This window comes from Sciurus vulgaris (assembly GCF_902686455.1).
Source record: "Sciurus vulgaris genome assembly, chromosome: 4".
NCBI classification, from domain to species: Eukaryota; Metazoa; Chordata; class Mammalia; order Rodentia; family Sciuridae; genus Sciurus; species Sciurus vulgaris.
The window spans coordinates 77,412,071-77,418,335 of record NC_136464.1 but is presented as its reverse complement, the minus strand read 5'-3'; the positions used below and the strand labels follow the sequence as shown (position 1 = coordinate 77,418,335).

General features: G+C 38.8%; 1 pseudogene across 1 annotated transcript; it reads right to left on the bottom strand.

Moving 5' to 3' along the window:
- Nucleotides 1–1,084: 1,084 nt before the first annotated feature.
- On the bottom strand, nt 1,085–4,795 carry LOC306660487 (kelch repeat and BTB domain-containing protein 2-like; annotated as a pseudogene). Its single transcript has one exon. The product of its transcript is annotated as a kelch repeat and BTB domain-containing protein 2-like (transcript).
- Nucleotides 4,796–6,265: the final 1,470 nt, after the last annotated feature.

The window sequence follows — 6,265 nt, the reverse complement described above, 5'->3', positions numbered from 1 at the left end:
GGGAAGATGGAGGGAGGAGGGCAGTGATAGCTAAGAGATGTCGGTTTTTTTTTTTTTCAAGGTCATGCAAATTTTCTAAATTGTCTGTGGTGATGGGTACACAGTTCTGCTAATTGAGTAAGAGACAATGAGCTTTATGTGTTAAATGAGTGAAATGTATGTCTCTGCAATATGTCCCAATAAGGTTGCCTTTTAACTGATTCACTAGAAGAAACTGGATAATTTCTTCACTCTCTTCTTCAGATAGAGGTACCTGACATAATTTAAATATTTGTATGCTTTTATAATACATTTAAATGGGAAAAAAAAAACCCTGATGTTCAATTATTTAAAAATTAACCTGAAATTTAAGGAAAATATAATAGTCTTTCTGCACAAGTAATCTTGAAATATATTCAACCATTACCCACAGATTCTGTAACCAATCACAGTAATTGAAGGTATGAAATAACTCAATTCCCTGGAACATTCCATGAAATGGGATCCTCTGATTTAATCTGCCTTGATAAACCATGACAATAAGGTAGCACTGAAAAATATTGGTTAATAGAAAAAAAAATTTGTTTCTAAACTCATGTGAGAATTGATACAAAATCTTGACTTTCCTGAAGGTAGTTGTGTAGTTTTTTGATTTTTTTTAAACCATCAATTGAACCCAGGGGTGCTTAACCAGTGAGCTGTATTCCCTGTTCCTTTTACTTTTTATTTTTTTTATTTTGAGTCAGGGATTTTCTAAGTTGTTTAGGGCCTCACTATTTTGCTGAGATGGGCCTCAAACCTGTGATCCTCTTGCCTCAGTCTTCCACATTACTGGGATTAGAGACATGCACCACCATGCCTGGCCCTAAGGGTAGCTATTTTGAGAAAAGATGTATGATTTTATAAGAAAAAATGTAAGAATGAAATTCAGAATTTAAGAACAATTGCACCATATAGATAACTAAATTAGAATAAAATCAATTATCATAAAAACCCATAAAAGTTTTCTGCTGAAAATTGTATCCTAAGACATTTTTTATTATTTAAACAGGTTCAGATCAACTTTTCATTTTTTTTATATACAATTTATTTAATAAATTAATATCATTCAAAATACAGTGCCAGAACATTATGCAGTTGAACATGCTAGTAATGTTTGTCATGAAGCACTTGTGCTCATGTTAGATTGGCGGCGCCCCACTACTGCTAGTGGTTCCTGGGATTAATGCCAGAGCAGCGCTAGTTATCTGCTCTTCTGCACAGCTAGTGCAGAAAATTCCTGAACAGTTCACCTTCCTAATCCTACCCCCCCAACACACACACATCAGGTTAAAAAAAACACACCCTGACAGCTAACAGATACCTATACACAATCACTCTACAGTAATGCTTGTTATTAAATTAAGATGTAATGACCTGGTTAACCCACTCTAAATCTTTAAGATGGAGAACTACATCAGCAGCAGGTAGTTATATGCATGAGCCAATGTTAATGTAATATAGAAAGTGGAGACATTTACTGATTAAAGCTCCACACAGACCTGCACAATGAGGGGCTAGCAATTCACGTTGCAAGCCCGGCAACTTAAGTCCACACCTGGTAAATGACCAGCTGAATGGACAACCTGTATTCTAGGATAGACAAGTATAAGTTAGTGGAAAGAGAATACATGCACCTAATAGACTGATCCTGCAGTCGTAGCTTTCCCTGTGTAATACCATGAAGTTATGGAAGATCTTCTTCAACTATAGTATAGGATTTAGACAACATTTCTATACCAACAAGGACATTAGTGTTAAGTGCAGCTGAATTAATTACACTGGAAAAACTGTATTCCAGGACTTCAGAACAGAAGCACAGGAATGAAATTCATATACTGAAATAACCTCAGCACAATTTGTGATATACCACACTAGGAACAGGAAACTACTTTTGTAAGTGAACTTCTTGAACTGTACATACACAGGGCTAACAATGTTAATCAGACTCTTATGCTCTCGAGATACACATAAAAGTTTCTCAGTTATTGAATAACCTATTTCATATTATGGAAGCATATCTTTCTGTAAGACTCACTGATATATATTATACTGATGCAAATATTAAGTAGGGCATAAAAATAAAATTTATCAAAGATAGATATTTATGTACTCATATTTAGTCCTTTCATAACTTCCCATTTAGCAAAGGAAATGACAAAGCACATGAATCAGGTGTGCACTCCCTGAACTCCCCAACTATACTGGGGGTAGCGCAACCATTTCTCCATCCAGTTCAAACTCTTCTGTCCCATCTGGTGAAAAAAGATAAGTTGGTGGTTTCCATGGAGATTCTTCAAGGCAGGATGGATACAGTTTCCCCACAGTGCATCGAAAATCTCTCCCTAAATCCCACAGTACACGTTCAGATATATGCTGCCGCAGAGACCACCGATCAAGTTCCAGATCATATTGGTAGGTGACATACTTAGCTCGCTCATTCAAGTGGGTTTCTCGCATAAACACACAAAGAGAATTTGAGATCACAACAGCTCTAACACAAGGGTCAGAGTATCTCTTAGCAGGGATGTTGGCTGCCATTTTCCATTCATTTTTATTCACATCATAAATTTCCACAGTTACTGAAGACCCATCTACAGTGCCAGAGGGGAGTCTTATGTCAGAATTGGTAGCAATATGTAACCCTCCAATATAGAAAATTTTATCACCGAAAGCTACAGCTGAAGCAAAGGATCTGCTAGTCTGTCTCATGGCCATTTCCACCCATGAATCAGACCTTGGAAAATAACAGTACATGAGGTTCAGTGTCATCACATAAATGCAGTCATGAACCACAACTGCTGCACTCCATTGCCAAGCACAAGGCAAAGGGCTTACCATTGTCCACTCATCCTTTTCAGTGTCATATCTTTCTACAGTCCTCCGATTAAGTTCTCCACCTACACTATCTCCTCAAATTGCATAGATATAGCCTTCACAGCAAACCAAAGATGGCTTTATGCGGACAAAAAAGCATTGGGGTCTTTGGAAACCAGGTATTTTGCTGTGCATCAAACCAATAAAAACAATTCACAGTTCTAAAGGCAGTCTGAAGTTTACTTGTTTTACTGTGATTTGTTTTTGTGTTTTTCAGAGGAACTTGACCCCCTGCTATGTAGATATCATTATCAGGGGTTACAACTGTCCCAACCTTATGCAAATCAGCTGGTGGGCTGCATAATTTGTAAACTTTTTCTGCCTGGGGGCTGTAACAGACAGAAGAGTAAAGACTACATGGATTTTCTGAAGATGCTTCAATAAAAATCATCATCTCCTCTTTAGTCATCCCCAGTCTTGGTTTGAAAAACTTAGGCATGGACTTATAAAGACCTTGAACCACCACAGACTTATCATTGGGTGGTAGACCTTGAAACCAAGCTCTCTGTGTTACTTCTGAAAGTGTATCAATTCTGATTTGGCTAAGAACTGAAGACAAATACTGGGATTGTGATTCTGTGTTGTACTCTAGCCACAGCATAGCAGCTTCTCGAACTGTTTCTTCCTTTTCTACATTTAAATTGTCACTACTGAGAATGTCTATCAGTAGGTCATGTGACAGCTGCATAAATGCTTCTTGGTGATATACAGCAGTAAACTTATGCTTCACCATTCTTTTAGCACTTTGTTTTAATTCTTCACAACTGAAGAGATCAGCAAAACTCAACAATCGCACACAATTCTCTGCATTAATTTTTTTAATTAAATATTCTCGACAACGTTGTAACACATCTTCTACCTGAAGGAAGCAAGCTGTTTCATAAAGTTGTTCTACAGTGCTGTCACTTATTGCCAAGTTACCCGTGTATGCATAAGTTTTTATTATCTGTAAGGTGGCAGCATCCACATTCCTCAGGTGTACATGTGTCTGCTTGCTTTCACTTAGTCCACTCATGAACATAGCCCTGAAATAAGAGCTACATGTTGCAAGAACCATCTTATGACAAGGGAATTCAGTGCCCTCAACAATTAACACTATGTCAGTAAACAACTGCTGTTCATAAAACAGTTTCAACTGTTCCAACAAGGATACAGCATATTCAGTATTGATCTGCCTCCCGTCTTGAGTGGACATGACTGTATTCCATTAATATCTCCCGGAATAGATTAGAAAAGTCAGTCTTGATAGAAGGTCAAGTGAATACTTCAGAAATAAAGGAGATAGTCTGCTTGCTTTTATCTGCAGCATTCAGAACCAAGACTGACACAGTGACTAATGAATAGTACCTTGTTATAGGCTTAAAATCACTGCTAGGTCATCCTGTGTTAATTAGGTTCTTCAGAGTTCTTCAACACAGTCTGCGGATATCCTGCTCAAATTTGCAATTGTGCAGCTCATGAGTAAAAGAGAAAAATACAGGAGGTAGATTTTGTGGCAACATCCTACGTTCAATGATCCTCTGGAGAACTCTCTTGGAACAGGACTTCAAAAATGTATCAACTAAATATACAAACAGTTGCAAAGTTTAGTATGATCAATCAACAACTTTCAAATTCCCATAATACATCTAACAAGATTCCTTCACTTCCGAGTCCCTTAGTCCCTCGATCCGGCCGGAGAACCCCAACACACAGGGCCGATCGGAGGCGGCGGCGGGGGCGTGGTCCTCTAGCGGCGGCCCAGGCCGGGGTCTTGCCTCTGCCTCCCGCCGAGGAAGATTGGCGCCACCGCCTCTTCCTTCGGGTTTCCTCTCGCACCCACCCTCGGCCCGTCAGTCCGGTGCAGAAAGCAGCGTCTTCTGCGGGAGCGCCGCGCGCTCCTCAGGGCCCAGCCGCCGCCAGAGTCCTCCCCCTGGAGCCGCGCCGCCTCGTCAGCCCCGGGCCGCGAGACGCCCCCAGATCAACTTTTGACAAGTACAATTTAAGACATACTTGACATACGACTTGATCTAGTATCTTCTTCAAATCCTGTGGCTCATCTTCTGTATTAAGGTGGTAACTTGAATGGATAAAACTTCTGACTCAGATTCTTCTGTCTGGTTATCAGTCAGTTCTTCTTGAGATTGTCTCAATACTCCTGAGGAAATATGTCTCTTAAATATTTTCTACATCACTTCATGTTAATAATATTTATAACTGAAATTGACTCTGAGAAATATTATCATCAGTTCATCATCTTTCCCTCCTGTGTATAAAATCCTGTTTATTTCTAAATGCCACCAAAGACAAAGAAGTGCTTTCTTCCTGCCTAATCACTGTCATATTCCTAAGACAATAGATCAAGCCCTCTAGTCACTTCTCATTTGATGAAATTACAATGCTTCACAACCTACTGAATTCTCAAACAGAACAGGTTATGCAGGTCTGACTAGTAGTAGTGAATACCATACCGAAGTCAAAAGCATCCCTTTTTTATGAGAGGCTTAACTTAAAAACTGAGTTCTAAAGTATTCAATCTTTTGCTCAAATCCTTCCAGATTTTCATCTTATAAAAAAGTAAGACCTTTCAACAAATGGTGCTGGGAAAACTGGAAACCCATATGCAGCAAAATGAAACTGAACCCTATCTCTCACTCTTCACAAAACTCAACTCAAAATGGATGAAGGACCAAGGAATTAGACCAGAGACCCTGCACCTACTAGAAGAAAAAGTAGGTCCAAATCTTCATCATGTTGGCTTCCTTAACACAACTCCCAAAACACAAGAAATAAAAGCATAAATCAATAAATGAGATAGATACAAAGCAAAAAGGTTTTTCTCAGCAAGGGAAACAATAAACAATGTGAAAAGAGGGCCTACAGAGTGGGAGAAAATATTTTCCACACACACCTCAGAGAGACCACAAATCTCCAGAATTTATAAGGAACTCAAAAAATTTTAAACCAAAATTACAAATAACCCAGTCAATAAATGGGCTAAGGAAATGAGTAGACACTTCACAGAAGAAGTACGCAATCAACAGATACATGAAAAAATGTTCAACATTTCAACATTTCTAATAATAAGAGGAATACAAATTAAAACTACCCTAAGACTTCATCTCACCTCAATTAGAATGTCTATTATCAAGAATATAAGCAACAATAGGTGTTGGCAAGGATGTGGGAAAAAAGGTACACTCATACATTGCTGGTGGGGTTGCAAATTGGTGCAGCCACTTTGGAAAGGAGTATGGAATTTCCTTAGAAAACATGTAATGGAAACACCTGGAACATTTGACCCAGCTATCCCACACCTAGGCCTATATCCAAAGGATTTAAAACTGGCATACTACATTGATGCAGCCACATTAATGTTCATAGCTGCTCA